Source organism: Microtus oregoni, unplaced genomic scaffold (genome assembly GCF_018167655.1).
Source record: "Microtus oregoni isolate MIOR12 unplaced genomic scaffold, Mior012 000115F_ref0000277, whole genome shotgun sequence".
Classification (NCBI taxonomy): Eukaryota; Metazoa; Chordata; class Mammalia; order Rodentia; family Cricetidae; genus Microtus; species Microtus oregoni.
In genome coordinates, this window is record NW_024544744.1 from 2,120,955 (window position 1) to 2,145,706 (window position 24,752).

The following is a 24,752-nucleotide window of genomic DNA, read 5'->3' on the forward strand; positions in this document are numbered from 1 at the left end:
AGGCGGTGGGGAGGGGTAATCACGTAACAGTCAAACTAAATTTGATGGAATAGGGGTGGGGTTTTTAAATAAAAATAACAGATTCAGTATAACAAAAAAGTTACTAATTTGGAATCTAAATTTACAGAGATTTCTAAAATGTAGATTTGGGGAGCTGGAAAGAAGCAGGTTGGTCAATGATTCCTCCGTGTGAACGCTACTGTTTCCTACGACCCTAGAACCATAGAGATGTCCAGCCAGAACTCAGGGAACCTTATTACGCAAATGAGGAAGGGAGGTGCACTGATGTTTAGAGGGTGGGAATCAGAAAGGGTTCTCAGCCGGCAAGCTTTAAAGAAAGCTTGTGCGAAAGTAAAAAGTTGGCTTAAGACTGGAAAAAAAAAATTACTAAATTTGCAAAGTCAGTTTAGGACGGATGGAAAGAATGGAATCACTGGGAGGTGGAGGTAGAGAACCAAGAGTTCAAGGTCATCCTCAAACACCAAGAGTTCGCGGTTTTTCTGGGCTAACAGAGATCCTGTCTCCAAAGCAAAACGAAAAAGCAAGATGAAATACAAGAGCCTTCTACTTTTAGACTCCAACGATCTGAAGCCATCAATCACCTCTTTAGCTGCTGTTGGAGTCTTGTGAATTCAGCACAGCGCTCAGTCATGAATTTATTTTGATTTGAGGAGCTTTCTTGACTTTTATTTTTCCTGGAATATTTTAATGGGCAATTGGTTGACTCCAGTGATATCCAACCCACAGACTAAAAGTCCCCTGTAACTAGAGATTGGCATCTGTGCAGGACACATTGGAATTGTGCTGAGTGCTGTAAACACAAAGGATGCCTGTTGGTGGACGCCCTCCTTTGTTTATTACTTTGTAACTAATTTCTCAATTTACTTAAAAAGACCAATGAAAGACAGAGTCTCAGACTAGGCTGTAGTCTCTGTCTCCTAATTGGGGGTACATGAATCATCATCATCATGAAGACATCTATTACTTTGGGCTGTTTACTTTCATTTGTTCTGTTTATATTTGGTAGAACACATAAGCACACAGCTAACTATTCTGTGGTTAGATCTTGAGTTTAGCTGGTGTGCGGGATAGTTTTATGTCAGCCTGACAGAGGCTAGAGTCATCTGAGAAGAGGGTGCCTCAATTAAGAAAATGCTTCCATAAGTTCAGCTTGTAGGCAAGCCTGTAGGGCATTTATTTTTTTAGTAATGATGGGGGAGGGCTAAGCCCTGGGCTGGTGACACACCTGGGCTGCTGGTCTTCAGTCTTAAGGAAGTAGGCTGAGCAAACCAGGAAGAACAAGCCAGTAAGCAGCATTCTTTACGGCCTCTGCATCAGCTCCTGCCTCCAGGTTCCTGAGTTGTTTGAGTCCCTGTCCCGACTTCCTTTAGTGATGGACCACAAAGTGGAAGGGTAAGCCAAATAAACCCTTTCCTCCCCAAGGTGCTTTGGTCATGGTGTTTTATCACGACAATAGTAACCCTAAGACAGTTGGAATTATTTCCTTGTGGATCTCTTCCGGCCGCTCTTGGAAAAATAAAGCAAGAGACACGAAGCTTGGTGAGCAATAACCACAGCGTTCGCTACTCATCCGAGTACCAGAGCTCTCTCTGCTCTTCCCCTGCTGTCCTGACCTTTCACACACTGAACTCGTTCATCTAAAACGCCTTTTCCCTCGAGCTCTTCCACACACTCCTCGTTCACGCATTGCCATGACGCCCCAAACCGGGAGCTTAAATTTGGTTGCAAATTTTCTTTTTCTACCCAAGCTTCCGTGTTCTCTTTTCTCAATAATTTTCCAAGTTAATTTCTTCAAACACCGGAGGTAGGGATCGACAAAGAGCTCACAAGGAAACAGCAAATGCAGGGAGGAGCTTTCTCTGAATTTTCTTTATCTACGTAAAACCTAACCTTCCAAAAGTTAAAACAGTGAAGAGTTTCATTGAACCTCTTCTAGAATCTCATCAAGCAGAGACTAATTCATTTTATGGGAGGCCAACGGTCTACACACCAGACAGGCTTTTCCAAATGCTATGCAAACCTCCCGAGGTTTTTCATCTCTCTTCAAATCATTCCTTTCTCCAAGTTGCCTGCATCTATCTCCTCCCCATCCCCTGTGAAGAAAGAATAGACGCTTCTAGAACTCGCTCCATTTCACATATTTACTTTCCATACCTGCAGTAGTTTCCATGTATGTGATAAATTTGGGTATCATTTCTTCTCTTAATCCTCAAACCATAAACTAAATTCAGACGCAATTACTGAATCCACAGGGGGTACAATAAAGTTTTTCTTTCCCTAAAGTTCAAGACATTTAAGAGTTTTACATGACTACATGGTAGCAAGCTTAGGAAGCTGATATATAGGAAAGTCATCTTCTACTGTTACAGAAAGAAGCACACAAAAGAAATGACAGGTATCAGGTAAGGCAGTTTCACTTTGAAAATAGGGAAGGCTGTGACCCAAACCAGGCACACAACCGCACGGCAGAAGGAAGTTCATTTACTTTTTATTCTAACGCACTACGCGGTGACTGTACCGCACTCCATTACTGGAAGCTTGGTCTCACAATCTGACACAGTTGGTGAATTCACAATCAACCCGAAGTGGAAGGATGTCACAGAGTCGAGTCTTAGGAATGTTCAAAGGCGAGCAGACAGATGCTGTACGGGGTTTCTCAAGAGAGAGGAGCTTTACGAACTACTGATCCTTTGTAGACTAGCCTACCTTCATAGAAAAAAAATGTGCCTCATAATTCCCTCCCTCTTTATTAAAACATTTTAATTTTTCCTTAAGATTCAGCCAACATATGCTAACTTTCTGAAATCTCTAGTAACCTTAAATTGTTAAGTGACTGGGGATTATTTGGTGAGGGCAACTTCAGTGAGACTCTAAACAAGCTTCTTTCTTTTTTCTTGTTCTATTTTTTTTTTTGCTTTTTATATGATATGGATTTCAATATGGGGCTAAAGGTTTCAAATGCGTCAGTTTTCTTTGAGTACATAAATTGTAACTTCTGGTTCTAGTTTAAACTTACTCAATAGGTTTCCATTTGATGGACAGACACATCTAAGCGTCAGTTGCTGACTACAGCCTGCTCTGAATGACTACGAACCCTGAACTTGGTGAAAGCTGAGGAGGACTAGTCCAGCTGATGTGAATGCTCCCTGTCTCTTCAGCAGAGCCTGCGAACCAGATGCTTCTGATGAGTGCTCCATGGCCTGAATTCCCTCCTCACCTTTGGCTAGCCTTTCAGCCTACTGGGGCCCTAATAACAATGCTCTAATGTTAGTTCAAAGTAGTTTCAGAAAAGAACACATCATCTCATGTTCCCTGCCCAAAATAGGTTAAAATGCTGAGACAAAAGGGAACTCCCTGGCATGGGGGACAAAAATGGCTATTTATTGTGCCCATTGACATAACCAAAAAGAAAAAGTAGGCGCAGAGTTGTCAATTAATGAATTTATTGAACTGAAATGGTCTACAATAAAAAAGACAGTTTGGTTCTTTATGCAGAACCACAGAACCAAAGAGGACATTCAGGATTATAGTTACAATTTGGTTGTACTCAAGAGATCGGAGCTGCAGGGCCTGGTAGGCTGGTCACTGGCCTGGAAAAATCTGATAGCTAATGGTTCTTAGGTCCCAATAATATCTCCTTAAACCCATGGGCAAGCAGGACCCATGACTGGGTCCTGTTAGTGGTAGTTGTGAAGGCAGAAAAGTAGGACCCAGCTGTGACAAGCTCAATAGAGGCCTGAGTCTCAGTAGTTTACCCTAAGGCAATACGTGGTTCCAGAAAAACCACAAACTGAGACCACCCAGGTGCCCCCCAGAAACAAACCATCCAAAGGAAATTCCTAATGTTCCAACCATTGTAGATAGGATTCCCTGCCAGCACACACCCATTGCTTTTTACCAGAACACCCCTAGACAAATGCCAGCCAATCAGGGGTCCTGAACCTTAGAAATCCCTCACCCCCACCTTTGCTACTATAAAAACCCAACCCTAACTGACCTTGAGGGCTCTCTGATCACTCCAATACGTTGGACACACAGAGAGTCAGAGATTGCAAACTTGTGTAAGAATAATTTTATATACAGGACTCAGTCTCCTGTTGGTTTTGGGGGGACTTCATTATCTGGGCATAACACAAAGTCCATTAGAATCTCTTGGGCTCACAAGCGCCCCATCTACTGGCTCCTCATTTCCCTTTGGCCTGCAAGACAGCTCTCCAGAGTGAAGAACTGAGCATCTGTTTTTAGGCACTTTGACAGCTGTTAAAGTGTCCAGAATCAGAGTGATGTCCCTTCTGAATGGCTCCTAGATAGGGAGAGATACATTTAGCCATCATTTAATTTTTGGGATCAAACAATTGGGAGCCTGTCTATCTTGGCTGCAGGTAAGCACAGAAATGAACCGAGGTCTTATACCTGGGCAGCATTTTTCTTATCAAGAAGAACATCATTAATGAAAAATAGCTGTCTGGATAAGTCTCTGGCTTTAAGTCTAATGTCCAGGGAGTGTGATCCCTTTGACTGTTAAGGAAACATACCAATCATTTTAATTTTTGGTTATACTTTCCTGTTCGGTGTTTAAGAACATGCAGGTTGCGAAATTGATCACTTTTTTGGGGGGTACTATCAAGGCCACGTGAAGGTCACTTGTTGTTGAGAGGAAATGTTGGCTCCTTCTAGCCTTTCTTTTGCCTGTTGTTCCATCTGTGTGAGGAGAGGTCAAAGGCCTCACTTGACTATGGCTTTGCATTGAAATTTATCCTCTGTGTAGACTTTGCTCTTTGTAGACTGGGCACTGGTTACAGCTCACTGGGTGGGGTTCCTATGACCTCCCTGAACAAGATAACAGGTGCCTCCCTACAGTTTCCCCGGACCTAGTTGACTCCAAGTAATATTGTTGTTCCCTTTGTAATTTCTCTGACTTAACATTATAGTCCTCCAAGTACGATTATTGAACACTCAGAAGGTCACCTACACCAGTCCGGTACTTTTACTTACTGTGTAACATTTTGACAAATCTTGGGCAAGAAATGAGCACCTTTAAATAGATTTTAATTGTACATACATTTTTGTTCTGTAAGCAGTCCTTGTAATTACTACACAGATCAGACCAACAACTCTTTTTTATGTCACTTAATAGTTTTTTCCCTTATTTTATTAACTTTTATTCTTTGTGGTTTTCACAGCATGTGTCTGATCCCACCATCTCCCCATCCCATCTGCACTTTGCCCTTGCAACCTACTACTACAAAACAAAATTAAAAAAAAAAAAACCAAACCAAACCAATCCAAACAAACAAACAAAGTAGAACAAGAAAGAAGAAAGAAAAATATTTCGTTGTGGAAGCTGTAATGTGGCCCGCTGAGTTGTAGGCACATTCAGTCCTTTCGTCTTCATTTGCGAATGCTCATTGCCCTGAGTTCTGGTTCAAGGCCTCTATCTTCTGTCACACCATTGATAACAGGTTCTCACACCAGCTGCCCCAGACTTCTGCCGTTGTCCCGTGTCATGGAGATCCTGCAGTTTGAGATAGTGGGTTCATCCCCTTCTCGTGTTATAACAGTCCATAGATGAGATGGACGATGGGGTGTGGGTCAACCCACAGCTTCGGTCCTAGGCCTGAGTGTCAGCTGGACTGGTCAGCCTGCCAGCTTTCCCCCATTCTCTCCCAACGCAGCCTGTTCTGCTCTAAGGCTGGCCCTCTGTAGACCAATGACTCTTTAAGTAGGCGTTTCATATACAGAAACTCTCATCTCTTGCTTTCCTTAGATATAATTTCCATAGACCTACATATCTTGCTTGCTTTCTAGTTTTCTTTTCCATTGTAATAAATCATCTAGCATTTATTTATTTATCTATCTGCTTATTTATTTATTTATTTATTTATTTATTTATAGACAGGGTCTTACCATAGTCCTGGTAAGTATGAAACTCACTCTGTAAATCAAGCTGGCCTCTAACTCGCAGAGATCTGCCTGCCTCTGCCTGGCAGCTGCTGGAATAAAAGGTGTGCTCTACCATGCCTGGCCTCATCCAATCATCTTCTTCATATGGGAATCCTTTAAAAAGAAAATTCCATTTTTACATCCTTCACGCAGCAACAGTGTCTCTAGAAACTGATAATCTGTCCTATGGGTCTTGGTTGCGATGTGCCTTCCTGCGTTTTCCCTGGGTCACTGCAAATTCCCACAATCTTTCCAGGCAAGCCATCTCAACTCATTAGCTCCCACTGGCAGACGGCTAGTACTGGCGTTACATGGCTGGGAAAACTCTAAGTCTCCTCTTATAACCAGTAAATACATCAGGCAACACAGTTGTCAGTGTTAAAACAAAAATCCACCCCGGAGGTCTGGTATGATTTCTGTAGTTCATTATAAAAATGTGTTGAGTTTATCACCTGGCATGAGAGCCTCTGTTGGAGGGATCTCTGCGTCTGTTACTGCTATGATTCCATCCAAGAAGGTAAAAACCTAAAAGGAGAAGAGGATTGGGGCGTGCGACTGATGCCTGTGGTGTAGGAAATTCTAGGGTTGCAGTGATTCCCTTAAGGGCTCCACCATCCTGTTTCATACGACACAGTTTCATGAACCAAGATGGGAGTGAAATCCCTGTCTTCACCATCTTGATGATGTAACTAGCCAAGATGGGTGACCAAGTGACCAGCCAACATGGTATCAAGCCATATTCTTATCTTTTGCTTATTGTGAGCCATGATGAAATGAGCCCAACCTCCATCAGGAACAAGTCCCTGTGGCATCCACACACCTCACGGATTGGTTATGGGCAATTACCTTTTTGTTTTTTTCCCCAAATAAACATCCAGATTAGATTAACATGGATATAAGAGATATAACCCTCCGGTATATAGGCCCTAAATAATAAAGAACAGAAGAAACAATCTTCTGGTCTCAACCCAGTGAAAAGGAGTTCATACACCTTTTCATAAATTGCAACTGGGACAACCAAACTGTGTCACCTGAATCTTACTTGATCTTTCCTTGGTTCCTCTTAGCTGGAAAGGAATCCTGTGTAGTGGAAGGAATGGGGAGGTGTGCTCAATCCCCATAGGTGTCGCTGTTCCCTGGAAGCGCATGGACACAGTGGGAAGAACATGACCTTGATACCATTTTGTCCAACTCAAGCATGGCATGAATTGAGTGCACATTGTGACCCTCTGTGTTGACTAAAGTCCCTTAGAAACCAACTTGTTAAAAATACTTAATTTTGATTTAAAGCTTTAGTAGCATTGCCTGGCACAGTTAGAAAAGCAATTGTCTCAGGAGCTAATATTCCAAAGCAGGGTTGGACTTTACCGTATCAAGAGGCTATTTCCCTTCTTTCCACCAAACCCGATCTAAAGTCTCCCAGGTTCTCTGAGGAACCCGCGGCAAGAGGAAACCATGCCGAGAAGGGAAGAAAGGGAAATCCGTGCCTAGGGAGAGAGGATATGGAGTTAAGTTTCAATCTCAAAGGGCTCTCTCTCATTGTCCAGTCTCTCCTTAGTCAGTCCAGAGGGTACTAAATCTTGTTGGGGCACGGGAGGTGGGGTGGGTCTGGACCAGTCAGAGGAGTTGGTTGCCCTCTGTTTTGGGGATCCATTCTTCTCTCTCTCTCTCTCTCTCTCTCTCTCTCTTTTTTTTTTTTTTTTTTTTTTTTTTTTTTTTGGAGCTTGGTTTTGGCAGGTTACTTCCCATTTAGGTCCTCAGGGTCTCAGCTCCTTCCTTAGGGAAGGGGATTCTTTTACCCTAAGTCACTCATTCACTTTAAATCACTACTGGAATGTTCTCATCACCAAAGACTTAGCCATTCTTCACAGTATTTCTTACCTTGGGCTGTGCACACAGTTGCCTGGTCACCAAGGTACTTATTATGTCCTGGGAACCATGACAGATCTAAGAGTATCATTGTTCTTATTCTAATGCAGTGGTGGCTGCTTCATCCCATTGCTCAATCTCACAGTCTGGTGCAATTGCATAATTCATAATCTATGGGCAGGAGGGTATATTATAGCCAACTGGAAGTCTTTATTCCAGCTGGCTGGGACTACACCCAGGTATTTAGAGACCTATGTGTAGCCTAGAGTGTCCAAAACACAGGGTTTTTGAAGGCCGATACCCTACCTACCCTGGCATTTTCTTGGCAACTTAAGGAGGTTGGGGTGACTTTATGTTAGCAAGCAGTTTGATATAAGCTAAGATAATCAGTTAACTGGAGAGGGAGGTTTGAACAAGCAGGAAGTTTGACAGAAGCTAAGTTAGCTAGGACATCCTGAGCACGGGTTCCGAAAATAGAGTTGGATAATTTTCCATGGACTTCTCCATCAAAGAGTTTAAATTCTAGTTAAACCTAAAATGGCCCCAGCAAGAATACAAGATGGAGGTCTTGCATTTGCACGGTCTTACACTGTCACAGAAGAGCTGGGGACGGGCATCTAGAGATGTGCATAACCAAGCAGTAAGTCTCTCAGCCAGGCTGAGAGCGATCACAGATCTGCTTCCCCAAGGTGCGCTGAGAGAGACTTCGCTACTGCCTGGCAACCTACATCCTTTGAAAGGATCGTTCTTCTTGGAGCGTTTCTGGAATACAGTGAAGTCTCCTCACTTTCTTCCACGTTCCTACTTGATGCTTGGACATTTTAGTTTCTTACCACCGGAAACTTGCTAGAACTGCAAGATTTTATGGCCCACCCCGATACAGAGACTCTGGTCCCAAACCTTCCTAGTGACCCCAAGTGTTCCTACTTTCGGCGAGAGACGGACTAGAAGGACCAGCTTTCTGATTCCACGCTTTAGAAAGCCGGTCTTCTGATTCTTGGAGAAAGCGCGGGAACAATGGAGACCTGGGGCTTGATGAAATCTGTCGTTCCTGTCTTGAGCTCTAAGGTCCCACTCTCCATTCTTCCTCCTACATTGTGTGGTCGCTCTTAATCGTCAGCAGGAATGCTTGGCCACATAGGAGACACGCCTCTGGATTAATTGAGGGAGGAAGATATACCCTCAACATGGATCTTCCTAAAGAGGAGCACAAGATATAGAGGTCCGAGGAAAAAGCAGCGAGCACCTTCCTCCTCAGATTCCCCTTAAGGGAGTGGCACTATCGCTACCGCTGGTGTCCACTTGGTGCCGTCCGACTTCAACTTCCAACATGGACTCAAAACCAGCGACTCCCAGCTTTCATGGTCTCAACAACTACTGGTCTTTTCAGCATGCAGCTAGCTACTGTTGGACTACCCAGTATGGGGCTTGTCGGCTGATCTAGTGTATTTTCTTTTATAATATAGGCATCCTATTGTTTCTGTTCCGCCAGAAACTCCTGGCCCCATTTTTACTGTTGTACCAAGGCTGAGAGTGCTTGCGCTTGCACCAAAGGACCCTGACGCTGCGGAGCATGAAGGGTTGTGCAGACTTCCATTCTGCGTCTTTTTCTTGATGGAGACTTCATGGGGGGGGGGGGGGGGGTCCGAGGGGGAGAAGTAGTGCCCACGCCGTGAGTGGGGTGGGTAGTGGGCCGGGTGCACTGGCGCCTGCTGCTTCCCAGGGTCTACACGAGCCCGCACCCGGCTGCAGGCCAGTCCACAGGCGAGTACGCTTTCCTCCCAGCCTGCTTTGTTCTCTTCACCTTCTGTCACCACACTGCGGGGTCTGCCACCTTTCACATCAGAAATCACCATTCAAACCCCTCTCTGGAGCAGCCTGGCAGAATACCTGCGATCCGCCCTAGGTGACAGATCATAGAAGGTTCCCTGGTGGAGATCAGACTTTGCAGATCACCTTGTCTTTTCTTCTTCTAGCTTGTCTTCCACACAGCATCCGAGACGCGGTGCTCAGTGTGCATTATAAATTAATTGCAGGACACCTGCCGGCTGGAATGGCAATATCCAGTCATAAGAATATTTCGAGAATGTCTGTCCACGAGGGGGTGTAGCTCAGTGGTAGAGCGCGTGCTTAGCATGCACGAGGCCCCGGGTTCAATCCCCGGCACCTCCACTTTTTAAGGTGTGTACAGAGTACCTTTTTTCCCCGAGTCTGGTTGTGTCCTCTGTCAATTCCAATCCACAGGAATAGAAGCCAAGATCAAGGGAGTCAAAAAAGCCTGTTCACTGGTTCTCGCATTTTATGTCGAGGCGTTTCAATCCAAAACACAGGATGGCAAAAATGCCTGGATACAGAGAGCAGAGAGGACAGTCTGGGAGCAGGCAGGGACTAGGAAATACTAGAGAGGGAAGAAAGCAATCCGCAGTGGGAAATCGGAAACTTTCTCCTTTCCCCACTCCTCCCACGGCAACTTCCCCTTCGTTGATCCTCCATTTGGTTCCTATCTTCCATTTTTATATCCTATGTGCATTCAAGTAATTTAAAAAGTATAATGCTGGTTTCCATCCAGATAAAAGTGCTTGGTTGGGCCACAAGTCACTCGCTTCCTGCTTTCGTCTCGTGTTTTGAAGGGCCTCCCATACGCAAGTGTGAGTACTTCACTACACACTTGCAAACTTCATGCACAACATAGGCCCCCTTTCAGGATGAGGGGCGCCAACACTGAACGGCGGCCCTCGGATCGGAGCATCCGGGGACTGTTTGCACTGACCCTGCAAAGACAGCCCAGGTAGTTCTAGGAGCTTAAACAAAGATGTGCACTCCAGGCCTGGGGTTGTGATGTTAATGTATACCCCCTACTTTTTTTTTTTTTTTTTTTTTTTAAGACAGGGTTTTGCTGACTTCAAAACACACAGACCCACTGTTTTGGGCATGAGCATTCTCTCCAAATGGAAACATTTGCTCCAGGCAGAAAGAGGAGCCTAGGAGATTTAGGGCAAAACTGGAAAGGGCCCTTACCTAGCAGTTAAAAAAAAAAAAAAAAAAAAAAAAAGAGTAAACAACTGCGGAGGGCTGAGACTGACCAGCTTGACAGCTGCTCAGCCTGTCCAAGCACCTTCCGCCTTTTCAGAGGACCCACGCTGGCTCAAACTGCCTGTAACTCCACAGCTTCGGGGAGATCAGCCACTCAGGCTGAGGCCCCCACTGGTGCACACACATGTACATATGTGTGTTATTAAAAAATAGTCTTTTAAGAAAAATAATTTTATATTTATTTTAAAAAATACTTGTTTCTTCTTTCTCTTTCTTCTCCTCCTCTTTCTTCCTTCTTTTAGACCAGGCCTCCTGCAGCTCAGATTGGTTTCACCCTGAGCATGTGGCTGAGGATAATCTAGAACTCTGGATCCTAGACTCCACCTTCCAAGTAGTAGGATCAGAGCAATTTGACGTCACACCGGGCTTGAAAATGTTAACTTTTATTTGTTTTAGGTTCTGACTACAAGGACTTTTCTCGCCTGAAATTTGGTGGGTAGGCCAGGCTGGTTCCAAAGTCAAAGAGATCCATCGCCTCTGTCTCCTGGGACTAAAGACATGGACCACCACACCCAACTAAGGTAGATTTTGTTTGTCTTGTTTTTCGAGACTTGGTTTCTCTGTAGCTTTCGAGCCTGTCCTAGAACTTGCTCTGCAGACCAGAATAGCCTCGAACTCATAGATATTCGCCTGTCTCTGCCTCCTGAGTGCTGTGATTACTGATTTTGTTAACACAGCTATAACCACCCTATCTGGCAGGAATTGATGTACTCTAAAGAGACATTTGTGCTCTCTCTTTAGCTATCAGACTATTGAAAGAATGGCCTCTAAGGAATTTCCTGCTAGGAGAAGTGGTTGAAGCCTTGGGAGTATTCAGAGGAGGAACTTGCCTCCTAGAGAAATATTCTACAGCTAATCACTGTAGTGACTGACCTTGCAAGAGAGAGCTGGAGCTGAGGTAACAGCTTACAAGAGACAACACCTTGGCCAGATTGCCTAGTTATGCATATTTTGTTTAAACCCTACCCTCCTCTCAGGACCCCAACATGCACTTGGGGCGGGTCACTATTTCCCTTTGTCCCACTTCCCAATGTGGATAAATGTCCGTTTTCTCCTGGTACTATTAATTTGGATCCTTTAAAGGGCTTATCGAGGACAGGTGTTAACCTGGTTAGCGGGGGCGCAGTTATATTTCCTAGGTCCGGTCACAGAGCTAGTGCACTATCATGTTCCAAAGGGGCAATAAATAGCTCCATGGGGCGTATAAGAGCTACCAGTTGGACATCGTAGGCAATTACTGTAATAACAATTATATTTGACAACAGTGTTCATCTTTTAAAAGGGATTTCAATACAACTAAAATGAGATTAATTTTGTTTTTGAACATCAAGAAATGTGCTCAGTATCCATTTTAGGGTTACTATTGCTGTGATAAAACACCATGAACAAAAGCAAGCTGAGGAGGAAAAGGGTTCATTTGGCTTACATACACTTCCACATCATAATCCATCACTTAAGGAAGTCAGGACAGGAACTCAAACAGGTCAGGAACTTGGAGACAGGAGCTGATACAGAGGCCATGGAGGTGTGTTGCTTACTGACTTGCTCCTTATGGCTAGCTCTGCTAGACTTTCTTACAGAACCAGGGACTACCAGCCTAGGGATGGCACCACCCACAATGGGCCGGGCCTCCCCCCCCCCCCCCCCATCAATCACTAATTAAGAAAATGCCCTACAGTCTTGCCTACAGCCCAGTCCTATGGAAGCATTTTCTCAAACAAGAATTCTTTAGCAGGGCAGTGGTGGCGCACGCCTTTAATCCCAGCACTCAGGAGTCAGAGGCAGGCGGATTTCTGTGAGTTCGAGACCAGCCTGGTCTACAAGAGCTAGTTCCAGGACAGGCTCCAAAACCACAGAGAAACCCTGTCTCGAAAAAGCAAAAAAAAAAAAAAAAGAATTCTTTCTCTCAGATGACTCTATCTCGTATCAGGTTGACATAAAACCAGAACACTAGCCATGAGCACAATCAGTTTTTCAAATACTTAAAGTACTACATGGAATCCAGTCATAGCTGTCTAAATAGTCCTTGAGGTAGAAAAGTGGAGTCTAGGGGTTTCAAATTGTTTTCCTTTCATTTCTTTATTTAGTGTGTGAGAACTGGGGGAGGCAGCCCCATGGAAATCCCAGTACAACCTGTAAGAAGAGTTCTCTTTCCAACAGCTGGAGCCTGTGGCTGAAAGCTCCTGAGAGGCTGTGCCTGGAGATACTGACTGACTGGTTCAGTTCAGGCAGTACTGTCGGGACACCGGAATGCTGCAGGTCCAGGGGCTAATTACCTTATCTTACTCTAGCTTTGGCTCCCAGGAACAGCCAGTCCTTGCCCTCCTTGCTGTAGTGACTAGCATCCTGTGACAAAAAAAAAAAAAAAAAGAAACAATAACAACAACAACAACAACAACAAAGTTGGAATCATTTAAGAGACCTGTTAGCTTCCACCAACCCAAAAGCTAAGACAGTCATACAGCATGATAGGCTTACATAAAAATTTCCCCCATCTTTTGGTAACTGCCTCTCTGATATATCTACCAATGTGTTTTAAACTTGCCTTGATTTGTTCTGTAAATGATAAAACTGTGAAACCACTTCTACATTGGAACATAGAATTTAGGGTAATCTATGTCTCTGTTCCCAAGCCATGATCACTCAAAATGGCTTTAGAATAAACTCTTATTTCCCTTAAAGTGAGAGCTGTGGGTTTTGTGTTGACAGTCCTGAAGATTATACTCTGGTCTTCAGCTTGGCAGCAGCACCTTTACCTACAGCAGTGGTTGTGACTTTCCTAGTACCAGTGACCCATTAACACAGTTCCTCATGTTGTGGTGATCAACAACCATAAAATTATTTTCATTGCTACTTTATAACTGTGATTTTGCTACTGATATGAAGTGTGATGTAAATATTTTTGGAGATAGAGGTTTGCCAAAGGGGTCGTGGCCCTAGGTTGAGAACCGCTGACCTAGAGGGTCATCTTGGCCAACTTTAGAATTCTTGTTTTGTTTGGTGTGGGAGATGTAATTACTGTCAGCTGCTTGGATAAAATTTTTATGATAATAATTTTGCAATTTTGAGACATAATTGTTTTTGACATCTTGTGTGTTTTCCTTTAACACATGCTTTAATATTCTGGAGAATGACTCAGCCCATCAAATGTCTGTCTTGAGAGTACAAAACCCTTTGTTCAGTATGAGTTTTGAGGGTTCAATATGTCTTTTTTGGTCCATAAGACCATATCAAGAAACAATATTTACAATACTGTTATAGCGTAGTTTTTTTTTTTACATGTCTCTGCTTGTTCTTATATCTGTTAGTCTGTTATTTTGTTCTTTGTTTGTTTGTTTGTTTGTTTGTTTGAGACAGGGTCTCACTCTGTAGCTCGAGCTACCCTAAATAAAACTCATTATGTAGCCTAGGCTGGCCTGGAGCTCACAATAATCATCAGCCTCCCAAGAAAGTGCCATCTGGTCAGCATCTACTGTGTGCTTTTGTTTCAAGTGATTTTATTCATTTTTTGTTCTATTTATATATTTTGAGACAAGTTCTCTATATGTAGTCTTGGTCTGAAAGGCATGCACCACTACACCTGGTTCTTCATGCTTTTAATTTTGAATGAGTTCAAAATCCTGATAGAGAAAAGCAGCAATAAGCCATAAAAGAAATCATCAAATTGGTATTTACAACATCCAGTGGAACTCAACTAAGGCGGCCCTGTCTAAACTATTATGCTGGAGTTACTGTGAGTGGCTTTTAAGGTAGATTGTCCTTTCTATCCTCTCCATGGACTCACTGTCAAGTCTTTTATGCTTTATTATTTTATTTGTTAAATTATTATTATTACCATCATCATCATCATCAACATTATTACTTGGATTTTCAAGACAGGGTTTCTCTGTGTAGCCCTGGCTATCCTGGAACTCACTCTGTAGACCAGGCTGACCTCAAACTCAAAGATCTGCCTGCCTCTGCCTACTAAGTGCTGTGATTAAAGGCATTCTCCACCACTGCTTAACTTATTATTGCCCATTTTTAGGACCCATAAGCTAAAAATAAGGAATCCAGAAAGCAATAGCATCTAAATGAACCTGGAAAGGAATGACATCAGACTGTTTCCTTAGCTCATCTATGTCATCATAACTGGAAAATAAAAAAGAAAAAGCAAGGTTTCTCAGTGTTCAGTAAATAAAAGCAGATAACACGCATGAAACAAAGAAGTCTTGCGGAGGTAAAGAGCATTCTGTCTCAGTTAGAGAAAAAAATAGCTAGGAGACGCTGGGCAGAAGGAGCAGGCATTAAGAACCAGTGTAGCCTGCATCTTCAGTGGCCTAGCCAAGGCAGCTCCAAGTTGGGGTATGTCATTGTTGGCACGTGATTTTCAAGCTTTCCCTGAGGTATTGCAAGTTCACACACTTTCCAAGTCTAGCCATTTCACAGTGTCAGCTCCTTCGCTAGCTCATGTTTAAGACATGTGGTTGAGAGAAACCTTAAATCCCCTTTAGAAACTATCCAATAAAGATGTAAAGCAATGGGTCAAAAATAAAAACAAAACAGCTAAAATTAAAGAGAACAACCCACCGCGGAGGTCTGGTTTGCTCAGTCTGACACAAAAGGGGGTGTGGCGGTCCTGAGGGTTCAGTGGTGCTAGGCAGTTTTGTGTGCATCATCATTTTGGTTTATGCAATATGGTTCTACTGAGATAGCAGTGAAATCACATGGTTCTGGACATCTTGACGATGTCCCTAGCCAAGCTGTTGACAAGGAAACATGGTTCCTTTTTGCTCATCGCGAACCAATTTCCATGATAAAATGAACCCATTTTTTAATCAGGACACAAGTACCCGTGGGATCCAGTAATCTCACAGATTGAGGACAGTCACCTGGTTTCCTTTAAAAAGAAAGCCCAGGCTGGCCTTGAACTCACATCAGCCCTCTGTCTCAGCCTCCCAACCTCTAGAATTACAGACCTGGGCCACCACAATTGGTTTTAACTACTAAATTGTAATTTAGTACATTATTCTTGCCATGAAAGAGAACGGTGCTATCTTTGAAAGCTTCTGAGAATAGCAAACGCAGCAATGGGAGATGAACAGCTAGGGACAGGATGCTGCTCTGAGTTCTAGGGCAGTGGAGTGAGAATCGTGTATGTTAAAAGCATTCCCACCAATGCTGGAAGTCACTTCTAGGAGTGAGTGCTCAAAAGGGCTAGGTGGGGTTTAAACTCAAATTTCCCTTTTAGTTATTTAGTAAGAAACCCCAAATGACCACAAAATTCATATAGTTTTGTGAATTTCTTGGTGTGTTGTGAATGTGTGTGTGTGTGTGTGTGTGTGTGAGTGTGTGTGTAAAACAGTGTTGCACAACACTGGATAATCCTGTTGTTCTACCTCAAGCAAATTACTCCTCCCTCTCCTCTGACCCATTTCCATGTTTCAGTATAGACCCCAGTCTGGGTCTCTGCAGTAGCTCATGTCTGGAGAAAGCTTCTGGAGACTCTGGTCTCCACACTACCTAAGGCTCAGATCTGCTCAGTTGTCATGGTTTCTCCCATCTGCACGAAATTCCAGGCATGTGGTTCCTTTGACCTATAATCCCTGTAGGGGATATTCTCAGACCAGCACACTAAAAAGATGTTGAGGGCTTAGGGTACACTTTGGTGTAGGTCACTGGGCTCAATCCCCAATTGAAAATAAAAGCAAATAAAAGACTGTTGAATGAAAAAAAATATTCCTTTGTATCTTTGAAATGATCAGGTGTCTTTGACCTTTGTTTAATGAATGGTATGCATTACATTGATTGATTTTTTTTATTTTTTTAAGTTTTCTTTAACCACTCCCACCCCACTCCCAGGATGAAGAGGCAAGTTGGAAATTTCCTCATTCATTGCAAAGACCAATCTATTATAGAGGAGTAGGGAGTAGCCAGCAGGAGTGGCTGCAGAGGGAAAGAACTGCTATGATTCCCCCACCCCCCCCCCCCAACTGCTTTTGAGGTAGTTAGCACGGTGCTAGTCTTGGTAGGAAATTGTTAGCTGATTCCTATCATTTTCAGACATATTGTCCTGTGCATTTATGCTAACCTCACTCTTTCATGGGAGAAGGTTGGTCCAGGGCTTTTAAATTCCACTGTCTTGCTGGTATCACTCACTTAGAGCATGATTTTAAAATCCAGTCCTATAGTCTGTGCCTTTTAATTGGATTGTTTAATTCATTTATAGTTAATGTTATTGGAATAGTTGAGTTTGTGTCATCATTTTTCCTTTTGGTTTTCTGCATCTCTCATATCTATTTTCCTTTTCAACTCCTTTTTAGTAGTAAGTAAATACTTTCTAATGATTGTAGCGTTTAAATTTAATTAATGTATTCACTGTGTTTAAGCTTTTTGGGGGGGTGGTTTCTCCATTTACAGTATACAAGTTCATTTATTGGGATCACCTTGTTTTATAATAATTTAACTCTAGTCTTATATAGGAAAGTAAGGTCTACAAAGCTCTAGTTAATTTTGTGATATTAATGTGATACACATTGCATTTATCAGTTGTAACTTAAAATTTATATTGCTACAATTAATTGCCTTAGTACCTGTCTTTTTCTTAGCCTACTACTATTGCTTTGCTCTGATGACATCCATTGTACTGTCTTTGGCAAATGTATCCCACACATTTATCAGTCCTGTATTATATTCTCAATCATAAAGCTGCATTATAAATCGTTTAAGAAGAGAAATGAGAAGAAACATGCATTACTATACTTTATTGCTTTTATTAAGTTTTATATTAGCACACAAATTAGTGAGGTTCATTATGGCATTTTCATATAATTCACCCCTTCCCCATTGCCCCAATCCCCTCTGGCTCGTCCCCTCCCATCCCCCAACCCGTTTCCACTCTTATGTCACCTCTGATTATTTATGTCTATGTCTTTTGTTCACATTGATCTTTTTATCTGGAGCCACAGCTTTCTATCTGAAAAACTACTTTTAGTCTTTCAAATCCCCCAGCTCTCTCATTTTGCTTTCCGTTTTGGAAACAGTCTCACCATGTAGTTCTGGCTTGTCTTGCAGCTCGTGGCAATCCTCCTGTCTTCGCCTTCCAAGTGCTGGGATTACAGAGGAGGTCCTTCGTTCCCAGTTGTGCAACCATTTAAAAGTAAGGAAGCGGGAAGAGGGGAATAAAGACGGAGAGAAAGTATTCATCCGGCTCTTCCCGGGCTGGGAGAGGCGGCTGCACGCACTCAGGACCAAGAGCTGCGAACGGCGGCATTGGTACAGATTCGTAGGCACGTTTCTCTGTGCTAGGCAGACGCCCGGCTTCGGCTTGGCCTTTAAAGGGTGAAAATAGTGTGGCCTCAGGCTTCTGTCCCTGATGCGTCCAAAAACCTAAGAAAACTCAGATTTCTGTCTTGAATGTATTCCCGAGAGCTCAACCGTATCAGGGGGTGTAGCTCAGTGGTAGAGCGCGTGCTTAGCATGCACGAGGCCCCGGGTTCAATCCCCGGCACCTCCATTGTTTTCAGCTCCTGTGGCTTACCAAGTTTCTTTTCTCCCCACAATTTCACCATTTTCCTTGCTCAAACAGTAAGCCAAACGATTTCACAGAATATAGATTCCAGAAAGCAGCAAGCCGACTCTATAGCCGAGGAACTGGGTACCATTCCAAGGCCTTATTATCAGAACTGGAAGATGGCAAATCTGAAGATGCAGCCAGGAGTAGCGAGCGAGCTGTTTTCCCACTCCGAAATTTTAAGGTTCTAAGGTGACTTGCATTTCCTGGGGGAAAAAAAGGATCAAAGATTTAACTGGAGAATGGCACAGTTTCTCCAACGCTTTTCTGCTAAGAGAGTTGTTTTCACCGACGAACACCAGCATCGCTCTGTTTGCGACTGAAGTTCATTCCACGGAAGACAGAGGTTCCCAGTTTGTTCTAAAATGATCCAGGGGATCGATTCAACTGAGACAATGGCGCCCTCTGTGGGAAGGGTGGCGTCCAGACCCTTGGGGAGAAATTGCAATCGGGACTCGCAGTCTACAAAAAAATAAAATCGCATTTTAAATTGTAGTCCATGACGATCGCTCACACATTAAAGTCTAAGAGGCATCCGTTCTAATGCTCTCAAAAGATTAAAAGGATAGACAATATGTATTTCTATTCCTGAATAACCTTTCTCCTCCTGTCTTTAACTTTGTTTTCCCATTTTGAGGTATTAAGATGTCTATAATTTCTGAATCACTGTACCATAGTTGAATATGTGAAATTCATTTTCTTTTTAATACAAAAAACTTTTGAAACGGTTGCAGTAAAGATTGTGCTAACGTCTAATGTGATCTGGGACGTTTGTTTCTTTGTGCTCTGCTTATAAATAGGATAAAACCTATGCTTGTTGCTTGCGTTCTCTCTAGCTAATATCCAGGAATGTTTGTGTTAACGCTGTTTTAAGCTGTGAAAGATTCTGTTTTGATTTAAAATCTTTTGCAGCCGTAATGGAAATGTGCGCTGAAGGATACTTCCAGAATTGGGAAAGTTCCTGCTTTTCAGCGCTATCGAACCATCGTCCTGTGACGTCAGCAGGGAGTTTTCAAAGCAGAGAAGTTCCGAAAGACAATCATTCTCAGAACAGCGAGTCTTACCATTGGAATGCGTTGCTCTGAAGGGAGGCTCAGCTGCGGCTGAGAAACCAATAGCTGTTTTTCTGTTCCCAGTGTTGATTTGTATTCCTCTCTCTTCCTCGTTTCCAAAGTTGAGCTTCACAGGATCTCCCTCCGGTCACCATTGTGTCAGGAGAAAATCGCCAACAAGTTCCAGTCAGGGGGATCCATCAGTCTGCGCCGTGAAAGCAGTATGATCAAAACGGGAACATTGCGGCTATCGGCATCGCTTCTCTGTATCCTGTTAGGGCTCTGAGAACATGGGATGGATTTCACGGGGGACACTTACCTCTGACATTTAAGGAAGAAGAGGAGAAGAGACAAAGGCCCAGGACTGGGGTGGAGCATGGCTCAGTGGTAGAGTTTGCCTGGAGACAGTGGTGTTCAGGGTTCCTTTTCAGAGCTGTAAAGAAGAAAAAAAAAAAAGTCAAAAATTTAGCCTGAGAAAGCCATAGGAAATATAAGACAGAAATCCCAAATATATTGTTGTGTATTTTTCTTGGTTTGTTTTTGAGACAGGGTCTTACTTTGTAGCCCTGGCTGTCCTGGAACTCACTCTGTAGACCAGGCTAACCCTAAATTCACAGAGATCCACCTGTCTCTGCCGTCTGAGTGCTGTTGAAGACATGTGCCCCTACACCCTGCTAAACTTTTGTCTTACGGAGACATACTTATCCCATCCTACTGTTTTATTTTGAGATTGTCCTTCAACGAGCTCATCTTTTTGTTTTGCTTTCTGCAGGAGAAATAAAAGATTGAGAAGCTTTTGTTATTTTAGTTAATTTGTTTTATTGTATTCTGAACCACACATATTCTAGGCAAGTGCCTAAGCTACAGTCTAGCTCAAGACTTAGAATGTCTGAAAGGTAAGGTGTCCTGAGCCCCTGGCCACCCTGTGCAAGGTGAAAGCCGTGTGGGCGTAATGTCATTAAGCCACCCTCCAGCTCAGAACGTGGTGCTTTATCCTCTTTCAGTTTTACAGTTATGTATTTCTTTTTTTGCCCTATAAAGACACTGTCTTTCACATTCAAACAAAGTGGGAGATTCTGGGCAACATAACCTAACAACCCTGTAAGACAACACACCAATAAAAAAAAAAAAGGAAAAAAAAAGGCAACACTCCAAAGAAAATAGAACTTCATGTGTTTAGGTGTTTCCTCTGAATTGAAATACTGCTTTTAGAAGTATGGGGATTGATCTGTAAGAGTGTAGAAGTAAACGACTTACAAGTCTAGAAATTTGAAAGTTACAGGACTCTTGGGGTGAAGAGACCCTGACTGGCCAAGCTGCCTGGAGGCAGTGTTGTGAGTCCCGGTTCCTGCTGGGGTGGGGTCTTCAGTGATCTTGCTCCTGCTAGCAACTCCTTACCCACAGACTTGTAAGCAACTTTATGGGACCTCTAAGCTAGACTTGGGTGGAATCGTTTCTTTGGTCTGTGGATAGAGCCCTATCTGGAGTGAACAGATGTCTGTTCTTGTCTCCTCAGAAATGTCATGGAGAATTCCATCTTATTGATCTGTCAGTTTTAAAAACCAGCTCCAACAATCACAATCTTCTCCCTGACCCGGATGCACTGGAAGTTTCCTGAGTAGAGGAAGAGTATGTGATTAGTTTTGACCCTCTGTTGAACCCAGTCCTCCCCAAGCTAAATGTATTCAGCTGCTGAACTCTGCACCGAACCTGGGCTCTGACTTCTGCAATCAATGGTCAGTTTCTTAGAAGAAGCTGGATTTGGAGCTTAGTTTACTGTTTCTCTGTAGGTGAGTATTTCCATAATGCTATGAACAGTCTGAATATTGCCACAGAAAATTAAGAATTCTCACAGTGTTGGTGTACCTTGGAGAAAACAGAAAAGCAAATCAAAATTTTATTGTGAGGAGTATCTGGAAACATAGTTGAATTGTGGGCTTTCTTCACACACAATTCAGAGATAATTTTCTTTTAGTTTCTACTTTCTAGTACACACACACACACACACACAAAACTTGCAGCTTTACAGTGACGCTTCTCCAGCCTTCCTCTTCAGTGAAACCTTCGATTTCTGTTTCCTCTTATCTGTTGTACCAGACTCATGGTGGTGGCGGAAATGATTAAGCGGGTACAGTGTTTCCAAGCTCAAAAGAGGCTCCAGTTGAATTTCACAGCACAGACAAATGAAGGAAAGAAGACACCCGCTAGACGTCTGTCCCAGAAAATGGACTCCTGGTATTTTATGTTTGAGATTTCAAGGCAGAGTGGATAATCACTGTAAATTACAAGGGTTCTCAGAGGAAGTTCACTTAAAAAAAATTTATGGATATAAGAAAATGAACTCTTGCTCTCTCAGTGCCAAAGGACAATTTCAGTTTTCTTCCACCTTTTTTCCTGCTCCTCTAGATAACTGTCACCCACAGGTATTTATGAATTTATTTAGCTAGTTAGTTTTTTTCTTGAGACAAGATGTTGTCGAATAACCATGCGTACCTTGAACTGGCTATGTGGCCAGAGCTGATCTTGCGTTCGTGCTTTCCTGCCATGCTAAGTGCCGGGATTGCAGGCAGCCATTGCAGTGCAGGGCTTCACCCACACTTATTTAGCTCAGCGTACACTCGGCTTTCTTCATGGTTCCCATTACCTGCTCACAAAATAAGTCAACACATGAAACAAACCATGCTTTAGAAGGCTACACCATTTCGACTTTGTGTGTTTTTTTTTTTTTTTTTTTTTTTAGGTTGACAGAAAAGTAACTTAGGAAGCAGAAACCCTCAGTTAGGAAAATTCCTCTATCAGTTTGGTCTGTAAGCAAGTCTGTGGGGGCATTGTCTTGATTAATGATTGATGGGCTGGGCCACCCCTTGGAAAATGGTCCTGGGTTATATAACAGGTCACGGGGAGCAAGGCAGTAACTGGTTCCTACGTGGTCTCTGCTTCTGTTTCTGCTTGAGTTCCTGTCCTTGCTTCTTGTTATGATGTAGTCTAAGATGTAATAAACCCACCTTTCCCTAAGTTTCTTTTAGTCATGGTTTTATCGTAGCAGTGAGGACAGAACTCATGAGCCACAAAACCATGGCAGAGGAGAAGATACACACACACACACACACACACACACACACACACACACACAGAGTCTCTTTGTTTCCTACAGCCAGAGTGATGGCTGTCAACCTGACCACATCGGGAATCAACTAAACCCCAAGCATCTGTCACTTCTGTGAGGGATTTCTTGACTGGATCATTTGAGATGGGAAGACACATTCTAAATCTGAGTCGCTCTTGGTGACAGCCCATAGAAAAGGACATGGAGGAAGGAAGCTTTTGCTTTTTGTCTGCTTGTCTTCATCCTTGCTGGCAGGTTTATCTGTTTTGTAGTTGAGACGTTCCTTCTCTGGTATTAGAACCTACGTCTAGACTGCACTGCGGACTGAAGGCCAGCAGCTCTCCAGGAGTCTCTGAAACTCCAGCTCAGATTGTGACTGCTGAGCTGTAGCGTCTCATGGACTGAACAACTCACGGGTTCTTGGACTTCCCATCAGAAAACAGCTATTGTTGGACTACCCAATCCACAGCCTGTAAGCCACTCTAATCTTTAATATGCATTCACTCATTCCATCAGTTCTGTGTCTATAATATCAACTGTATTATATAAAAAATAGCCTGAAATTTGGTGGTGAGCTTTTCACCAGCTGACCACAGAACAAGAACAACATTCTTTTTCTCCTCCTCTCCATCCTCCTCCCTTTCCTCTTCCCCTCCCCTTCCTCCTTCTCTAAAGTTGGTGTAGCTATGCTTAAGAAAGCATACTATAGAAAGTTTCAAAACACAAAGGGAGTTTATTTTAATCCTAAAACACATCCCAGAATGCAAAGGTGGTAGCTGATCAGAAAGGTTTCTGAATTATTCCCTGCCTGTGAGTGGTGTGGTTCAGAGGCAGAGCAGAAGCTTAACTCACTTAAGGATCTGGATACAACTATAATCTGTTATTATTTTCCCTTCATTTGACTTCCATTTTCCTGTGACCTCCAGCTTCCTGCTTTTGCTGGCAAAATGCCCTGCCAAGTGCTAGCCCTGCCAAGTGATGCTGAGGTAGCAGCGGGGAAGTGATTCACTGAAGTGGCTTCAGTGAAGTGTTCCTTCACTGAAGCCACTGCTATCAGCTCTGCTATCCACTCATCCTTTCCAAATGCTTCCAGACATTTTAACAGAGCAGAGAACAAGTCATTCATTTGCCAAGGTTCAGTTCCTGTTAACTGCAAACTGGAACAAACATGCTCACCATTCACTACAAAAGGTCACAGCTGCCTAGGAGAGGGACTGCTGCCCCGTGTCCCTCCTGAGGAGGTCTACTGTCTGCGGTCCCACACACTTGGAGCTCTAGAGCTCGGCTTTGGAAAGCTCCCTTCTCAGCTCTTCATGAAAGACAACTGGGAGTGAAGTCACACTCAGCTACAGGAGGCTCTTCTTTTTCTCCTTTCTTTCTTTCTTTCTTTCTTCCCTCCCTCACTCCCTCCTCTCTCTCTCTCTCTCTCTCTCTCTCTCTCTCTCCCTCTCTCTCTCTCTCTCCCTCTGTCTCTCTCTCTGAGACAGGATTTCACTAAAAACTTTAGGCCATCTTCTGCCTTGATCTCCCAAGTGTTGTGTTTACAGGCATGGACCACCGTGACAGGTTTACATTGCACTTTTCGGAACCTTCCTTTACCCATTCTCCAGCAAATACCCACCTAACTCCTGACCATTACCAAAGCAAAGCTCTTTGTAGTTCCGGATCTTGTGGGGAGTGTAAAGTCACAACATGACACTCTACAAGAATTTGAAGTAATGCTTTTTACAGAGCCATTTCTACTGTCAAAGAGAAAAATATGAAACTAAACACCCACAAAGCAGAAATGTAGTCATGCCCCCCAACCCCGGGCTGGGAACAAGCAACCCTAGAGGGCTTCCAGAATAAGGGTAATAGACGGTCAATGCACTTGACTGCCATGAGGACCCAACTGTGTGACCCCTGGGCCTATACCAGGATGGAGGAGGGAGACACTGCCTCCTCTGGCCTGCCTTAACCTCCCTGAAGCTCCTCTGAATCCCTCTGGGCCAGGAGCAGGGTATGGGAGTGGAAGGTGGGTTTTGCTAACAAGTGTTCTGTGGGGTGAAACTCATTATCAGTAGATTCCTGAGTTAGGTGTCCAGCAAACCTGTAAGTTTTTATCTTTTTCACTTGA

The 24,752-nt window shown here is 43.4% G+C and overlaps 2 non-coding genes across 2 annotated transcripts; both read left to right on the plus strand.

Annotated features, from left to right (window-relative positions):
• The first annotated feature begins 9,933 nt into the window (after positions 1–9,933).
• Trnaa-agc lies at positions 9,934–10,005 on the plus strand. Its single transcript has one exon. It is a non-coding gene; the product is annotated as a tRNA-Ala (tRNA).
• Positions 10,006–18,349: 8,344 nt separating this feature from the next.
• Trnaa-agc lies at positions 18,350–18,421 on the plus strand. The gene has a single exon. It is a non-coding gene; the product is annotated as a tRNA-Ala (tRNA).
• The last annotated feature ends 6,331 nt before the right edge of the window (positions 18,422–24,752 follow it).